This window comes from Bos javanicus, unplaced genomic scaffold, assembly GCF_032452875.1.
Source record: "Bos javanicus breed banteng unplaced genomic scaffold, ARS-OSU_banteng_1.0 tig00000403_1, whole genome shotgun sequence".
Classification (NCBI taxonomy): domain Eukaryota; kingdom Metazoa; phylum Chordata; class Mammalia; order Artiodactyla; family Bovidae; genus Bos; species Bos javanicus.
Genome location: NW_026893843.1, coordinates 125612 through 144181, shown reverse-complemented (window position 1 = coordinate 144181; position 18570 = coordinate 125612). Strand labels below are relative to the sequence as shown.

The following is an 18570-nucleotide window of genomic DNA, read 5'->3' as shown; positions in this document are numbered from 1 at the left end:
ATGCATTTGAATGTCATACATACATAGATATGGTCTCAAATTCCTATTATCTAAGTAAACCTGTTGTATTAGTCTAGTTATACATTTTATTATTATTGTTTTACTTTATTTTTAGTTGTGTTCTTGGTTTTATGGATAAACAGTTAAATAAAATATAAGTATTACCTTCAAAGAAATTTACATAAATGCACTTTCAAGGTTATCCCAAAGTGTAGCTAGACTAATAAAAGTATGCTTCTTCAGGTAATTCACTAGTAAAAGAATTTAAGAGCTCAAATGCAAACTCCCTTTTTAATGTCTTCCACGTGCTCCCCAATCACTCTAGCTGCGAACAGAAAAGAAGATGAATAAATCACCATCTCTCAAAAGGAGAATGATTAGAAAAAAAATGTATGGTGACATACTATATTATGTTCATAATTTGATCTTTCAAGGCAGCATAGAAAGATTTTACAGTTTTCTAACAGGAATAATTTCCAGTTCAGCATAAACAATTTTTTTTTAAATGAACATGGTATATGCATCAGTTGAGTATTTAAACAATCTAAAATGACATATAATGGGGAAGCTGATAACATCAATACCTTAAATCATGACATACTGATCATTTTTTTACAGAAAAGAATGAAAAAAAAGCTCAGACTCAATGGATGAAAAAAATTATACCACGGTGAAGGAGTTCATACTTTTAGGATTTACGACAGACCCGTGGTTACAGAGTTCTCTTTTATATCTTCCTCATTATATATATCAGCAGTCTTTTAGGGAACATCACCCTGATTTCTCTGATCTGTGCTGATTCTTGGCTCCACACACCCATGTATTTCTTCATTGGGAATCTTTCATTCCTGGATCTCTGGTATGCTTCCGTCTATGTCCCCCAAATCCTAATGACCTGCATCTCTGACGACAAGCGCATCTCTTTTGCTGGCTGCCTAGCTCAGTTCTTTTTCTCTGCTGGACTGGCCTACAGCGAGCATTACCTGTTGGCTGCCATGGCTTATGACCGCTATGTGGCCATCTCTAACCCGTTGCTTTACTCCCAGGCCATGTCCCCAAATTTATGTGCCAGTCTTGTTTCAGCTGCCTACTTTAGTGGCTTTGTGAACTCATCCATCATCACCACTGAAACATTTACCTTGAGCTTCTGCAGGAACAACGTCATTGATGATTTCTTCTGTGACCTGCCCCCCACCCCCTTGTCAAGTTGGCCTGTGATGTGAAGGAAAGCTACCAGGCTGTGCTGTATTTCATACTTGCCTCCAACGTCATCACTCCTGCCGTGCTTATCCTTGCCTCCTATTTCTTCATCATTGCTGCCCTCTTGAAGATCAACTCCACCCAAGGCCGCTTGAAGGCCTTCTCCACCAGTGGCTGTCACCTGACAGCTGTCACCTTGTACTATGGGTCAATTCTCTTCATTTACTCCCGGTCAAGTACGAGCTATGCCCTGGAGAGGGATAAAGTGGTGTCTGTGTTCTACACAGTGGTGATTCCCTTGTTGAATCCCTTGATCTATAGCTTAAGAAATAAAGATGTTAAAGATTCCTTGGGGAAAATGTTAGATAGAGCAAGGTTTCTTTAGCAAAGGCTTTGTAAACAATAAGTATAATGGTCATCTGAGTTAAATTCACCCATTCCAGTCCATTTTAGTCTGCTGATTCCTAGAATGTTGACGTTCACTCTTGCCATCTCCTGTTTGACCACTTCCAATTTGCCTTGATTCATGGACCTAACATTCCAGGTTCCTATGAAATATTGCTCTTTACAGCATCAGACCTTGCTTCTATCACCAGTCACATCCACAACTGGGTATTGTTTTTGTTTTGGCTCCATCCCTTCATTCTTTCTGGAGTTATTTCTCCACTGATCTCCACTAGCATATTGGGAACCTACCGACCTGGAGAGTTCCTCTTTCAATATCCTATCATTTTGCCCTTTCATACTGTTCATGGGGTTCTCAAGGCAAGAATACTGAAGTGGTTTGCCAAGGGAGAAGACTCTTGAGAGTCCCTTGGACTGCAAGGAGATCCAACCAGTCCATTCTAAAGTAGATCAGTCCTGGGTGTTCATTGGAAGGACTGATGCTGAAGCTGAAACTCCAATACTTTGGCCACCTGATGCGAAGAGTTGACTCATTGGAAAAGACTCTGATGCTGGGAGGGATTGGGGGCAGGAGGAGAAGGGGATGACAGAGGATGAGATGGCTGGATGGCATCACCGACTTGATGGACATGAGTTTGAGTGAACTCTGGGAGTTTGGTGATGGACAGGGCGGCCTGGCATGCTGCGATTCATGGGGTCGCAAAGAGTCGGACACAATTGAGCGACTGAACTGAACTGAACTGAACTTGGTAAACAGAGAGGTGTTTTTTTTTTTCTTTTTTTTTTGCTTGTTTTGTGTTTTACAGATTAGTTTCTATTTTATTGATAACAGTCTGTAAATCTCAGAAATAAATAAATTAAGCAAAAGATAAAATCACTGAATAATGTAGAAATACCAGCCTTTATTGTCTTTTTAAGTCAGCACTGAATAATGCAGAAATATCAGCCTGTATTGTCTTTTTAAGTCAGCACTGGTGTTCTTGAATATTTTTTTAAATAAATCAGTCTGTGGCAATTGGAAAAACTACTAGGCATGCTAGCTCAGAACAGAGTTTATAGTATTACTGGAATTCTGAGAAGTTTTTTTTTTTTTTTTTAATTACAATTGACAGCTTATTAATTGTAATTTTATTGATAACAGTCTGTAAATCTCAGAACTAAATAAATTAAGCAAAAGATAAAATCACTGAATAATGTAGAAATGCCAGCCTGTATTGTCTTTTTAAGTCAGCACTGAATAATGTAGAAATACCAGCCTGTATTGTCTTTTTAAGTCAGCACTGGTGTTCTTGAATATTTTTTTAAATAAATCAGTCTGTGGCAATTGGAAACACTACTAGGCATGCTAGCTCAGAACAGAGTTTATAGTATTACTGGAATTCTGAGAAGTTTTTTTTTTAATTACAATTGACAGCTTATTAATTAATTAATTAATTGTAAGTATAATATTATAATCTAATATAGAATAATAGTATTGGTTATGCAATCACTGTCATGACTAGACAGATGAAATCTCTTGGTTCCAATCAGATAAATCATAGATAAGATAAAAGAACACAAACACAGATTTTTTGATTCCAGAGATACTTATTCATTTGTTATGAGTTAGTGCTAGTTGAAAGTTCATAAGTACAATATCTACTGTAAAATGCCATTCAAAATAAATTTGCTTTTCTTTTCTGATTTTCATATTTTTGCTTACTGTGATACAAAGATTTCCTTGACAGCATATATAGGAAAGAACGACTATATTTAGAGTTATGGCAAGCTTCTAATAAAATAATATTTTCCCAAAGAAACAAAAGAATGAAGGGCAAAAGAAGAGCTGCTCTATGAAACAGAAATGGAGAAGGAGATAAAGATAGATAATTAGAGAGGTAAAAAGATTTCAAAAGCTTTACATCCAAGAGAGGATTTAGAGTTTGTCAGGGCTGCCATATCAAAATACCAGAGACTGTCATAAACAATTGAAATATATTTCTCACAACTCTGGAGGCTGAAAGGCCAAGATCAATGAGCCAGCATGGTTGGTTTGTTCTGACGTCTTTTTCCTTTGCTGGCACTTGGTCACTTTCTTACTTTCTCCTGGCTTGGATTTCTGTCTGTGTGTGTGTGTGTGTGTGTGTGTGTGTGCATGCAAAAGCGTCCCTGGTATCTCTTTTCCTGTTTCCATTTTTGTTTGTTTTTATAAAGATACCAGTCAGATTGTATTAAGGTTCGTTCTAACCATCTCATTTTAACTGAATTTCTTTTATAAAGGCTCTATCTCCAAATTCAGTCACATTTGAATTTACTTGAAGTTACATCTTCAATACATGAATTTTAGAGGGTTGCAATTCAAGCCATGGCCCCAAGAATGGGTAGTGTTTCCTGATGAATGAATGAAATGAATGAGGAAGTGTAGCCTGGACAGATAGTGAAACATAGGAGAGGGAAAAACACTATGAATCACATGATAATATCTATAAAAGTCCAATTAGTACAATTTGGAGAGTTTTTTTTTTTAATCATGCAAATGCTGTGTGTGCCTAGTCAATTCAGTCGTGTCCAACTCTGCAACCCTATGGACCATAGCCTGCCAGGCTCCTCTGTCCGTGTGGTGCTCCAGGCAAGAATACTGTGGGTTGCCATGCCCCTCTCCAGGTAATCTTCCCAACCCAGGGATTGAAACTGCTTCTCCTAGGTCTCCTGCATTGGCAGGCAGGTTCTTTACCCTAGCGCCACCTGGGAAGCCCACACACACAGTCACACACAGGTATGATTACATTTGACATATTCATTTTGAGAGTGGACTTTTAATGAAACGCTCCTCATTTTACCATATCCTAATTAATATATTATCCCCATGCTCCAAATGACCTCCAATTGTGTCTTTGGAGAAGGAGGCACATATTTCTGGGATGAACTGCAGAAGAGATCCCAGTGGACTACTGAGGAAACACTTATATTAGATCTAACACAGCTCCCCAAAGCATCAGAGGAGAGGGAAGAGGGTGTTGCTTCCTGGAGTGTCCTTCCTGATCAAGAGTAAGCAACCAGGGTTAGGGGCAGCTAAGTGCTCTGGCTTTCTGTGACCTCAGACAGAGTCTGGCCTGGCTCTCAAAGGGTCATTCTTATGCAAACACACACACACACACACACACACACACACACACACAGAGTCTTCTAACTTGAATTTCGTTCATGTTATATGTGCCCCTCATTTAGAGTTCTAATTCAGTCTGGTAGTTATGGTGGATCATCATATATCCATGTACATAGTAGAGAAAATAAGAGGCAAAAAAAGACATGCTTTTTTGACTCTAGTGGTTCTGAGAATGCTGTGCTGTTCAAACAGCTAGTGTGTGATATTTTCCTTCTTGGTCCTTATTTTCTGGTGCTAGAAGGATGCATTCTTCCCTCAAATTTTAAGTGCTCCAGTGAAGGGAGAAAGGGACAGAGGTGCTTCAGGGATCACACAACATATGAAGTCCTTTTATATGGGAGGCTCAACAGGACTGGCTCTGACGTTTTCTTTGTTGCTTATTTTATTCATTTTTAAATTGCAATTTATCTCCAATTCAGAAATTATTTTAGTCCATCTTGGTGGTTATGACTCTTCTCTTTATTTACTCTTCCTTTTCATTAGTGACATAATACACTGACCACTTGAGGGAAGATGTGTCCTGGGGAGTTTGAGCAAGGTTAGAAAGGAGACGTCTTTAAATTATAAAGGTAATTACTCATTAATTAATTTTAGAAGAATTTATTAAGTGCCAATTACATGCTAGGAACTGTTCTATACTTTGGAATACAGCAATAAACAAAACAGAAAAGTCTTTCTGACCTGTGTTGTTACATTCTGGTGAAGAAAGAGGAACAATAAACTTAAGCAAAAGGAGAAGATTGCAGTTGTTGTCCAGTCACTGACTGATTCTGTAAGTGACCCCATGGACTGCAGCACTCCAGACTCCCAGGTCCTCCCCTGTCTCCCGGAGTTTGCTCAAATCCATGTCCATTGAGCCAATGATGCTATCTAGCCATTTCAACCTCTGCCATCCCCTTCTCCTTTTGGCTTTCAGTCTTTCCCAGCATCAGAATCTTATGTCTGGGGAAAAAGGGCAGGATCTGAGCAGAATAATAAGGATGGGGATTGTTGATGGGAAGGGAATATAAAATTTAAAATAGATTGATGAGGATGGGCAGAAATGCCAGAAAGTGTCATTTGATAGAAACTTAAAGAAGATGAGAGTGTGAGTCTTGAAAACATCTGGGGAATAGTGTTCACACTGGGAACAGATAGATCCAATATATCTGATGCTGGGCCGGGGCTGCTATTCTTAAGAAACATTGAGAAAGTCTATGAGGTTGAAACAGAAATAAAGGAGAAGTGAGTAAGGCTCTGTAGGTAATGGGGGGCCTGCTTGTGAAGGACATTAGGGCCACTGCACAGACTTTGACTTTAAATAAACTAGTAAAGTTGTAGGTTTTTTTTTTTATATTTTAAGAACAAGAGTTACATGAATTCCCTTATTTTTGTAAACAACAATACTGACTGATACATTGAAAATAAACTATAAAGGAACAAATGTGTAGACCAGTTTGAAGGATTTTGCAATATTTTTGGCAAAAATGGTAGTAGTTTGACCAAGATGCTGCCAGTGCAGGTGATGAGAAGGACTCAGATTCAGGGAATGTTTTGAAGGCAGGGACATGAGGATTCCTTGGAATTTTGAAGAAGAGGCAGGAGAGAAGGAGAGTAGGTTGATTCCAAATGTGTGGCTTCAGTAGAATTTACTACTAATAAGATAAATGAGCAGTTCAATCTGTTTGGGGGAGTGAGGGCTAGGAATTCAGCTGTAAACATGTGAAGTTCAAAGTATTCATCACTCATTTCATAATTATAGATTACTAACATTGCAAAGAATTTAGGAATCTTTTAGGAGTTGAGTTTTTAACCTAAAAATCATAACTACTGAATCAACGAATAGATATCTAAGGATTTGTCATCTCTCAAAACTTTTGATTGTTTCAGTTCAATTCAGTCTCTCAGTTGTGTCTTACTCTTTGAGAATTCATGGACTGCAGTACACTAGGCTTCCCTGTCCATCACTAACTCCTGAAGCTTGCTCAAAGTCGTGTCCGTAAAATCAGTGATGCCATCCAACCATCTCATCCTCTGTCTTCCTCTTCTCCTCCTGCCTTCAATCTTTCCCAGCACCAGGGTCTTTTCCAATGAGTCAGTTTTTCACATAAAATAGCCAAAGTATTAGAGTTTCAGCTTTAACATCAGTCTTTCCAATGAATATTCAAGACTAATTTCCTTTAAGAGGGACTGGTTGGGTCTTCTTGCAGTCCAAGGGACTCTCAAAGGTCTTCTCCAACACCACAGTTCAAAGGCATCAATTCTTCAGTGCTCAGCTTTCTTTATAGCCCAACTCTCACATCCATACATGACTACTGGAAAATCCATAGCTTTGACTCTATGGACCTTTGTTGGCAAAGTAATATCCCTGCTTTTTAGCTTGCTATCCAGGTTGGCCATAGCTTTTCTTCAAAGAAGCAAGTGTCTTTTAATTTCATAGCTACAGTCACTATCTGCAGTGAATTTGGAGCCCCCTGCCACTCCCACAAAAAAGCAGTCTCTCACTGATTCCATTGTTTCTCCATCTATTTGCCATGAAGGGATGGGATCAGATGACATTATTTCAGTTTTCTGAAGGTTGAGTTCTAAGCCATCTTTTTACTCTCCTCTTTCACTTTCATCAAGAGGCTCTTTAGTTCTTCTCTTTATGCCATAAGGGTGGTGTCATCTGTATATCTGAGGTTACTGATATTTCTCCTAGAAATCTTGATTCCAGCATGCACTTCGTCCATCCCAGCATTTCACATGATATAATCTGCGTATTAGTTGAATAAGCAGAGTAACAATATACATCCTTGACATACTCCTTTCCCAGTTTGGAACCAGTCTGTTTTCTTCATTTTTGGTTCTAACTGTTACTTTCTTATAGGGGTCCAGCCCAGGTTGATCCAGGGAATTCGAAGCGGGGACGGCATCAGCGATCAGGAAACAACAGCTTATTTAAATGTTAATTAAAGATATAAAGAGTGGTTAAATAAGGATATCTCAGTAGGAAAATTCAGTGGAGAAAAGAGGCTGAATAACTTGGTTTACGTGGAAAGCTAATAAAATTCCAATACAAGGAATTTACGTCACCTACATAGGCCACAGGCGTCCTCCCGTTCTCCAGAAGGAGAGGAGACACTAAGGCCTCCCCAGTCAGATCTTAGAAGCCCAGGCACAATTAGTAGGCTTGATGAGCCTCCACGCTACAGATGGGAATTCAGCCAGAAGGTGAGAGAAAGAACGACATGGGGAGACCAAGTTTCGGTGAACAAGGCCCGCATTTTATTTTCCAAAGTAGTTTTTATACCTTAAGTTGTGCATAGAGGATAATGGGGGAAAGGGTAGAGTCAGCAGTAAGCCAGGCTTTCTTCCTGCAAACTTATCATATGCAAAAGTTTAGGTGATTTACATCATCTTCTGGCCTGGAGGCCTGTCAATATTTTAAGATCCTTTTTTCAGAAAACTTATTTTTCTCTAAAGGTGATTATTCTAAAGTCAGGTGCCCTCCGAAAGCATTAGATAAAGTTACATTCCTATAGGGCAAAGGTGTGGTGGGCTATAACAATAAAAGAATTAACTCAAGGGTCCAAGGTTACAAACATTAAAGCTACTACTTACATTCCTATACACCAATTATATTAATCAATACACTGCCAGGGATATAGTAGGTAAGGGATATGGAAACTTAGTAGCAAACATTGGCCCCAAAAGTGAAAAGCCCTTCACCAATACAATTTCTAATCAATCTTTTAACTGCTCAAAGGAATCTGTATTTAGACAGTTTAGAACATCTCATGCCTCTCACAGTTGGGAGGCTCTGAAAATCACATGTGGCCGGAAGAACCTATTCAGGCAGGCTAGAGGACTTCCAAAGAAGTTTGTAGGTTGAAACACTCTTGTCATGCCCAGGAACTTTATTAACTAGAACTATAAGTTAACTCTTTTTTCAGAGAGAGGTGGTGGGGGACAGCCCCCCGTAAAGTCAGAGGTGTAGGTGAGAGCACAAAGCAGAAAGTAGGCAGGATTTGGTTTTGGGGATAGATGCTCAAGAATTTCCAGGGGGACTCCTGAGGCTCGATCCTGCCTTTGCATGTGCTGAGCCTCCTTCCTCATGTCCTTTTCCACGGGTGGAGTTCTTCACGCTGGCTCCAGGCACTTTCTTGACCTGCATACAGATTTCTCAGGTGGCAGGTGAGTTGGTCTGGTAGTCCCATCTCTTTAAGAATTTTTCACAGTTTTTTGTGATCCATGCAGTCAAAGGCCTTGGCATAGTCAATAAAGCAGAAGTAGGTGTTTTTCTGGAACTCTCTTGCTTTTTTGATGATCCAGTGGATGTTGGCATTTTGATCTCTGGTTCCTCTGCCTTTTCTAAATCCAGCTTGAACATCTGGAAGTTAACAGTCCATGTACTGTTGAAGCCTGGTTTGGAGAATTGTGAGCATTACTTTGATAGCATTGTGAGATGAGTGCAATTGTATAATAGTATGAACTTTCTTTGGCACTGCCTTTCTTAGGGATTGGAATGAAAACTGACCTTTTCCAGTCCTGTGACCACTGCTGAGTTTTCCAAATTTGCTGGCATATTGACTGCAGCACTTTCACAGCATCATCTTTCAGGATTTGAAATAGCTCAACTGGAATTCCATCACCTCCACTAGCTTTGTTTGTACTGATGTTTCCTAAGTCCCACTTGACTTCACACTCCAGGATGTCTGGCTCTAGGTGAATGATCACACTATCGTGATTATCTGGGTCATGAAGATCTTTTTGTACAGTTCTGTGTATTCTTGCCACCTCTTCTTAATATCTTCTGATTCTGTCAGGTTCATACCATTTCTGTCCTTTATGTGGCCATCTTTGCATGAAATATTCCCTTGGTATCTCTAATTTTCTTGAAGAGATCTCTAGTCTTTCCCATTCTATTGTTTTCCTGTATTTCTTTGCATTGATTACTGAGGAAGGCTTTCTTATCTCTCTTTGCTATTCTTTGGAACTCTGCATTCAAATGGGAATTCTTTTTTTCTTTTCCCCATTGCTTTTTGCTTCTCTTCTTTTCACATATATTTGTAAGACCTCCTCAGACAACCATTTTATCTTTTTGTGTTTCCTTTTCTTAGGGATGGTCTTGATCACTGCCTCCTGTACAATGTCACAGACCTTTGTCCATAGTTCTTCAGGTATTCTGTCTATCAGATCTAATCCCTTGAATCTATTTCTCACTTCCACTGTATAAGTGTAAGGGATTTGATTTAGGTCATACTTGAATGGTCTAGTGGTTTTCCCTACTTTCTTCAGTTTAAGTCTGAATTCGGCAATAAGGGCTTCATGGTGTGAGCCACAGTCATCTCCCAGTTGTTGTTTATTTAAACACAGGAAATTTTGGATGCTGGGAAGAAGGTAATAGTCCTTTTAATGTGTTCTCAAAGAGATCCACGAGTCTACAAATTTAATCCAAGTCAGGTAAAGAACCAGGAAGTGGCAATTAGAATAAACAAGCTCACATGATTGATTTTTAGGGAAATAAGAATGTGAGAATCTTAAAGTGAAAAGAGGAGTTCTCTTTTTCTGTGGTGCATCGCGTCTCTCTCTTCAATCAAGATGATGAGAATGGCCCATGTATCCAAAACTACATGCATATTTAAGGATTGCTAATCTGTTCTTCTGGAGAAGGGAATGGCAACCCATTCTAGTATTCTTGCCTAGAGAATTCCATGAACAGAGGAACCTGGTGGGCTACTGTCCATGGGGTCACAAAAGAGTCGGACATGACTGAGGACTAATTCTAACCTGTTCTTATACATGATGTTGTAGACAACCTTTCTACTCTTATATTTATAATAGATTCTATAATGGATGTTAATAAATGAAATCTTAGGAACTGAATGCTGGAAAAGGATCAACTAATTTTTCCTGGGGTGAAATTGTGCCAGGGAGGACACTGGCATTCTTTAAAGCACACATGTTTGTATCTGTTGATCCCATAGTCCTAATAGGTAAACAAAAGGATTCACTGTACAGAACAGGAAATTATATCTTGTAATAATCTTGAAATATAGGCAGAAAGAGAACTGAATCACTGTGCTATACACCTGAAACTAAGGCACTACTGCAAACCAGCTCTACCTCCATAAAAAAAGAAACAAAAAGGAAAAACACAGACACACACATAGGTGATTAGCATCAGACTCTGCCCCCATCAAGTCAAGGCACTAAAATGTGCGTTTCAAAGCCTGCCGATCCTTTGCTGAGTACTTGTGAGTAGGCAAATATGTATATATTACTTTTCCGGGTTTTAGAAAGATTATGGGGGACACTACTATTCTGGCTTAAATGGTTTCCTTGGGAAACTTAGCCACATTGTTTTTTCTTGAGGTCAGATTTAAAAGATAAGTCAAGCATTACTCATTTTTCTCGGAATGAAAATAGCTGTTACTTTATGATATTTTCTGGTGACACTTTTATGTACATATCACTGATATTTTTCTCATTTCTTAAACATGAAAAAGTGTGGGTTGGAGGTTATTAAAAGACTCGCTCACGATTACAGACCCATCAAGTAATCCAATCAGGATTTGAACTCAGGTGCCATTCCAACTGTGCAGCTATGCAAGACTGACTATGCCAGCCCTGTCTGTTTCCAGCTAGGCTTGCTGATGGTCTCTGCTCAGCTGTTATGTTAGCGAGGGCTAGGTGAGGAAGAATGGATTTGCTCATATGACTGGGGTCCAGCTTGCTGTGAGAAAGGAGGTCCAAAAGAGAATGTAATCAGATGTCTCATCTTTCAGCAATCTAACTAAGGCTTATTTATATGGTGGTGTCAGAATTTCAAAAGTAAGAATAGAGGCAGGTAATGTTTCTTGTATGTGTGTTGCTCAGTCATGTCTGACTCTTTGTGACCCCATGAACTGTATCTTGTAAGGCTCCTATATTCATGGAACTCTTCAGGCAAGAATGATGGAGTGGGTAGCCTTGCCTTCTCTGGGGGATCTTCCTGACCCACGGATCGAACCTGGGTCTCCTGCACAGCAGATGGATGCTTTACTGTCTCAGCCACTAGGGAAGCCCAGTGTTTCTTGAGATCGGTGTTTAATATCTACATGGTGCTGCCAATGTGGCAAACTATTTGTCAGTGCAAACCACAAGATCATCCCAGATCAAAGGGTATAATAAGAGAATCTACTCTTGATTTCATGAAATCAGTTTTTTTTTTTTTTAAGTCATTTAAAAAACATTAATCACATAGATCATTGATTTGCGGTTAATTACCTCTCTATTTTAGAGACTGACCCCAAGTCTCCTGCACTGAAGGTGAGTTCTTTACCATCTGAACCACCAGGGAAGCCCATTAGAGAGTTCATTTCATGGGCTACAGTCCATAGCATCGCAAAGAGTCAGACTGAAGTGACTTAGCACACTGCACACATGCACAACGTATAACATGATTAATCTGTGATCTCAGAATGATGACTACATGATTTGGTCTTTTAGTAGAATGTCCTAAAAGTTCCACCAAATTTATTTATTCACTCTTTCCAAGATTTTGGACCTTCTTGTGTAAAAATACAGAAAAGATGCTTCCACTGTTAACTAATAACTTGAAAAGATCTTGTCTTTAAGACTTTCCTAGTGTTTGGAGGTTAAATTGCTATATTAGTACACATTCCTGGTTAGAAGAGGAATTGAAACTGAGAGTCATTGAGTTTGTTACCATAAGTTCCCAGTTTATGTAAGCTGTAGTAATTTCCCCAAGACTTCTTAGTGCCTCTTTCTTATCTTTATTGGAAGGTAGCCTCAGTAGGGAATAAAGAACTAAGAATTTCAGAGAAATTTCTGTTTAGAGGGAACTTTTCCTCTCTTTCAGTCCATTCTCTGATTTGCAGTCAAAATGAACCTTGAAAATATACATCTGACCATGTTGCTTCCTCATGATGGCAGTGTTTCCATTTGTGTTGGTTTCAAGACCTCAATTCCCAATATGGCTTCCAGTAAGCTTAGTGAATGGATAACTCTTACGATTCATTCCTGATTCCTCTCTCCACCCCTTTCTTCCTTTTTTTTTTTTTTAATGTAAATTTATTTATTTTAATTGGAGGCTAATTACTTTACAATATTGTATTGGTTTTGCCATATATCAACATGAATCCACCACGGGTGTACTTGTGATCCCCATCCTGAACCCCCTCCCACCTCCCTCCCTATACCATCCCTCTGGGTGATCCCAGTGCACCAGCCCCGAGCATCCTGTATCATGCATCACACCTGGACTGGCGATTCATTTCATATATGATATTATGCATGTTTCAATGCCATTCTCCCAAATCATCCCACCCTCTCCTCTCCCAGAGTCCAAGTTGACCATTCTTAGTTTCTTAGCTCACCAGACTCTCATGTTAAGGATCTGATATGTGTTTTTTCTTGTCATGAAAATCCTCTCCTCTCTCACATTACCCTTGACAAGGGTCCAGAATTGGATTCATTTTACAGGGTCATATAAATATCTCTTCTTCTAGGAAAACTTTTGGCATAGACCAGAACTTTTTTTTCTTTTTAGTTATATTCCTCTTTAGAGGGCAGTCATAAAAGAGTAGTAATTGGTCTGTGCAGATATTTTAGTTTTGTTCCCCAAATTATATTCTATTAAAAAGGAATATTATGTTTATGGTGGTACATGTAGAATATTATTCAATCATAAAAATAATAAAATAATGGCATTTACAGCCACATGGATGAATATAGGCGCTTCCCAGGTGATGCTAGTGGTAAAGAACCCTTCCATCAATGCAGGAGATATAAGAGACGTGGGTTTGATCCCTTCGTAGGGAAGATCCCCTGAAGGAGGAAATGGCAAACTACTCCAGTATTCTTGCTGGAAAATCCCATGGATAGAGGAGTCTGGGGGGCTATAGTTCATAGGGTCACAAAGAACTGGACAAGACTGAGCATGCGTGCACACCACACTACACATAAAATCTATAAATAATAAGGACAGGCTGTATAGCACAGGAAACCCTAGTCAATACTCTACAATGGCCTATAGGAAAGGAATCTAAGAAAGAGTGGAGATATATATAATGAATTTTCTTTACTGTACACCTGAAACTAACACAACATTGTAAATGAACTGTACTCTGATGTAAACTTTTTTTTAAATGAGCTTAATAAGTCTCAGATATTTTTTATTCTTTAGTCAAGTGATAATGTAGCATAGAAAATTTTTGGTAACTATTGAGATGGTGTCTATAGCCTTCTTAATCATTTATTTTTCACATAGTTACTTTTTCTTCTTTTAATATTTATGTTTATTAATTTTTTGGGCTGCATCAAGTCTTAGTTTCATTGCGAGACATCTTTGATGTTCGTTGTAGCATGAAGGATCTATTAGTTGCAGCATGCCAACTCTTCGTTATGGGATCTAGTTTCCTGAACATGGATTGAACCTGGGCATCTTGCATTGGGAGACTGAAGTCTTAGCCACTGGACCTAAAGGGAAGAACCTATAATGCACCCTTTTATACATTATCAATATAAAGAAAGCTGAGCACTGAAGAATTGATGATTTTGAACTGTGGTGTTCGAGAAAACTCTTGAGAGTCCCTTGGACTTGCGAGGAGATCCAACCAGTCCATCCTAGAGGAAATCAGTCCTGAATATTCATTGGAAGGACTGATGCTGAAGCTGAAACTCCAGTACTTTGACCACCTGATGTTGAAGAACTGACTTATTTGAAAAGACTGTGATGATGGGAAAGATTGAAGGCAGGAGGAGAAGGGGATGACAGGATGAGATGGTTGGATGGCATCACCGACTTTATGGACATGAGTTTGAGTGAACTCCGGGAGTTGGCGATGGACAGGGAGGCCTGGCATGCTGCAGTCCATGGGGTCACAAAGAGTTGGACACGACTAAGCAACTGAACTGAATATAATAGCCAAAAACTCCACCCAAGATAATTCTATTAAGTTTGAGTATATTTAGAAAGTTGTATTGTACAACTGAATAACAATGGCATTATAACTGTGAAGCTCCCAGGATGTATGGGAATCAATCATGTAACTAATACACTTTGGATGAAGTTCTAATAGATGAAGAGAAGTGGTAAGAGGGAGGATTATAAAAATTTAAGTTAAAACAAGTTTACAAAACCTAGGATATATGACTAAAGCATCTGTGCTTTGGGTATTAATGAGAAGAAATCCATTATATGCTGAAAAGAAATGGAATGGCCTTCAGGACTCCAAAGTTGCTTTTACCATCATGTCATCAGTCAAGTCACATCCTCTCTGAACCCTCACCTACAGTGGAAAGGATAACAAGTCACTGAAAGATTAAGCTACTTCACTAAGTTAAGTAAGCTACTTCACTAAGTGGAACCAATATATCTTGAGGTAGAACATTTGGGTTTGCATTCTAGGTATAGAATTGTCTCTGGTTTGCCTCAGAGATGAGTATTTTAACATTAAAGTAAATCACAGTTCTCTTAGTTTTAGCTTTCTCTCACTACCACTATGGGGGCTTCACAGGTGGAGCTAGTGGTTAAGAATTTGCCTGTCAATGCAGGAGATATAAGAGATGAAAGTTCAATCTCCAAGAGCTCTGGAAGTTCAAGATATAAACCTGGAAGGAGTCATAATTTTTCAATGGAGCTTTGACACCAAAAATTTGGTTCTTTTTGTAATATTCAACATTACTGAATCCAAATATGCTTCAACTATGTATATAAATCTCACATGAACTAGAGAAAAGTGCAGAATACTTTTCTCACTTTGAAGGCAAAGAAATTCAAGTTGTCAGAGAATTATAGGATTGTCTTAGCTGGAAGAAGAAGAGAAAACTATATTTACTTATAAGAGAGGTCAATGGTTTAACAGTTGAGAACATGAGGTCTTGGTACAGAAAATTCTAGGTTCAACTACTATCTCTGCTGTTGATCAGTTCTAGGTCCTTGGAAACATTTCTTAAACTACATGAAGATTATGATAATATCTTTAAAAACTGTGGAAAGTATTAAGTGGGTTAAGTATAGGATTTAGGACACTGTCCAAACAAAGTGAAATGTGTGTGTTTGTGTGTGTGTGTATTTCTATGTGTGCTAATAGTGACAGGAGCAGTACAGTGTATTGATATCTGTTGAATTATCAGCATGCTAGACACATAGATTCTCAATAATACATTCAGAATACTCAAAACTTTTGGCCACTCATCGTGTACCAGACATTTGGCTGACATTTTCCTGTGTATCTGCTAACTCAATCAACCAACCTGTCAGTGTCCTCATTTTGTTCATTCATTTGATGAGACTCAGATACTCACCCTGCATTAAGCAAATAGCAAGTTAAAGCCTTAATTCTAAAATCAGTTATTTTCCCCAATTCTAGTGGTCTTCCCAAGTGACAGACTGAAGATGCGGTATTTTACCAACATTGTAAGGGATTAATACACCTCCTAGCAGTTGTTGAGTTAACTGATACCTTTATTTCTTTAGTCCAAAAGAAAAATCAGTAATTTTTTCTCATTATCTTATCAATCTTTCTTCTAGTGGACATGGATGTTGGAAATTGCACCATCCTGACTGAATTCATCTTACTGGGTATCTCAACAGAACCCCAGTGGCAACTAATACTATTTGGAGTATTTCTGACTATTTGGTAACCTTGTCAGGGAACATGAACCTGGTTATCTTAATTCGTATTGATTCCCACCTGCATACACCTATGTATTTTTTTCATTGGCCATCTGTCTTTCCTGGATTTCTGGTACACCTTTGTGTACACTCCCAGAATCCTGGCTACTTGTATCTCAGAAGACAAGTGCTTTTCCTTGGCTGAATATGGAGCCCAGCTATTCTTTTCTTGTGTTGTGGCCTACACTGAGTGCTTTCTCCTAGCAGCCATGGCATATGACCGCCACATGGTGATCTGTAACCTGCTACTTTATTCAAGTTCTATGTCTCATTTCCTCTGTACCAGACTTGTTGCTGGCTCCTATATAGGAGTGTTCTTGAATGCCATAGCCCATACTGCCAACACTTTTCGCCTAAGTTTCTGTGGCAAAAATATCATCGACTACTTTTGTGATGCACCACCACTGGTGAAGATGTCATGTACAGACACCAAGGTCTATGAGCAGGTCCTCCTGGGTCTCGTGGGTTTCACGGTCCTCTCGAGCATTCTTGTCATCATCATTTCCTATTTCCACATCCTTGTGGCTATTCTGAGGATCCATATGGCTTCAGGAAGGTGCAAGGCCTTCTCCACCTGTGCCTCACACCTGGTCTCGGTCACGTTCTTCTATGGATCGTTGCTTTTCATGTACTCAAGGCTGAGATCCACCTACTCCCTGAAGAGAGACAAAATGGCTGCCCTGTTCTACACTGTGGTCAACCCACTGCTCAACCCTCTCATCTATAGCCTGAGAAACAAAGATATCAAAGAGGCCTTCTGGAAAGCGGCAAAGACCATAACACCTCAGAGATGACGGTGATCTTTTTTGCAGAATGTTCTCATTGCGTTTTCTATGTTATTGGCTTATTAACATGTTTGTAAACATTACCATATTTCAAGTAAATGCAGCATGTTATACTTAAAAGAAGAAACACTGATTGAACCATGTTGTTTTTTATTATTCCTTTTTTTGTGATTAAACTATTTTAAATATACGATATTAGTTTGTTTGATGTTTTAAAATACTGTAGTATGCTTGATTCTGTAGTTGTGGTTTAGTTGCTTAGTCATGCTGGACTGTTGCAACTCTGTGAACTGTAGCCTGCTAGGCTCCTCTGTCTTTGGGTTTCTCCAGACAAGAATGTTAGAGTGGTTTGCCATTTCTTTCTGCAGGGGATCTTCCTGACCCAGGCATCAGACCCACATCTCCTAAACTGCAAGTGGATTCTTTACCACTGAACCATGATGGGAAACTTACTATGCTTCTTAACAATACTATGTTTTCCATAACATTTATCTGCCTAATTATCTTTGGAAAGTCTTAGAGACAAAAAGGAATTTGATGGATTTTTGTATAAAGTTTGATTTTGAATCTTAGTGTACAAACCTCATTCTGTGGAGAAAATATTTGGAGTGGCTAAATTTTTGGAAATTGACTCAAGATTTTATACACATTTATTTTTAGGAAGTAATTCCACCATATTTATTCAAGAGCTCTAAATGAGTACATAGAAAATATCATTGTAAATTTTTGTCTTTGTAAACTTGATGTATGCTACATTAATTTAATACAGGGTCAAATATTTGGCAAAGTATTAAATTGATGTAGACGAAATGCTAGGTCCGTGAATCAAGACAAATTGGAAGTGGTCAAACAGGAGATGACAAAAGTGAATATTGACATTTTAGGAATCAGCGAACTAAAATGGACTGGAATGGATGAACTTAACTCAGATGACCATTATCTACTACTGTGGGCAAGAATCCCTTAGAAGAAATGGAGTAGTCATCATAGTCAACAAAAGAGCCTGAAATGCAGTACTTGGATTCAATTTCAAAAATTATAGAATGATCTCTGTTTGTTTCCAAGGCAAAACATTCAATATCACAGTAATCCAAGTCTATGCCCCGACCAGTAATGCTCAAGAAGCTGAAGTTGAACGGTTCTATGAAGACCTAGAAGATGTTCTATAACTAACACCCAAAAAAGATGTCCTTTTCATTTTAGGGGAATAGAATGCAAAAGTAGGAAGTCAAGAAATACCTAGAGTAACAAGCAAATTTGGTCTTGGAGTACAGAATGAAGCAGGGCAAAAGCTAATAGAGTTTTGCCAAGAGAACGCACTGGTCATAGCAAACACGCTCTTTCAACAACACAAGAGAAGACTCTACACATGGACACCACCATATGATCCA

At 38.8% G+C, this 18570-nt stretch overlaps 2 pseudogenes; both read left to right on the top strand.

Moving 5' to 3' along the window:
- The first annotated feature begins 646 nt into the window (after positions 1-646).
- Positions 647-1585, top strand: LOC133244016 (olfactory receptor 9G19-like; annotated as a pseudogene).
- A 14670-nt stretch (positions 1586-16255) lies between these two features.
- Positions 16256-17188, top strand: LOC133244015 (olfactory receptor 9G4-like; annotated as a pseudogene).
- Positions 17189-18570: the final 1382 nt, after the last annotated feature.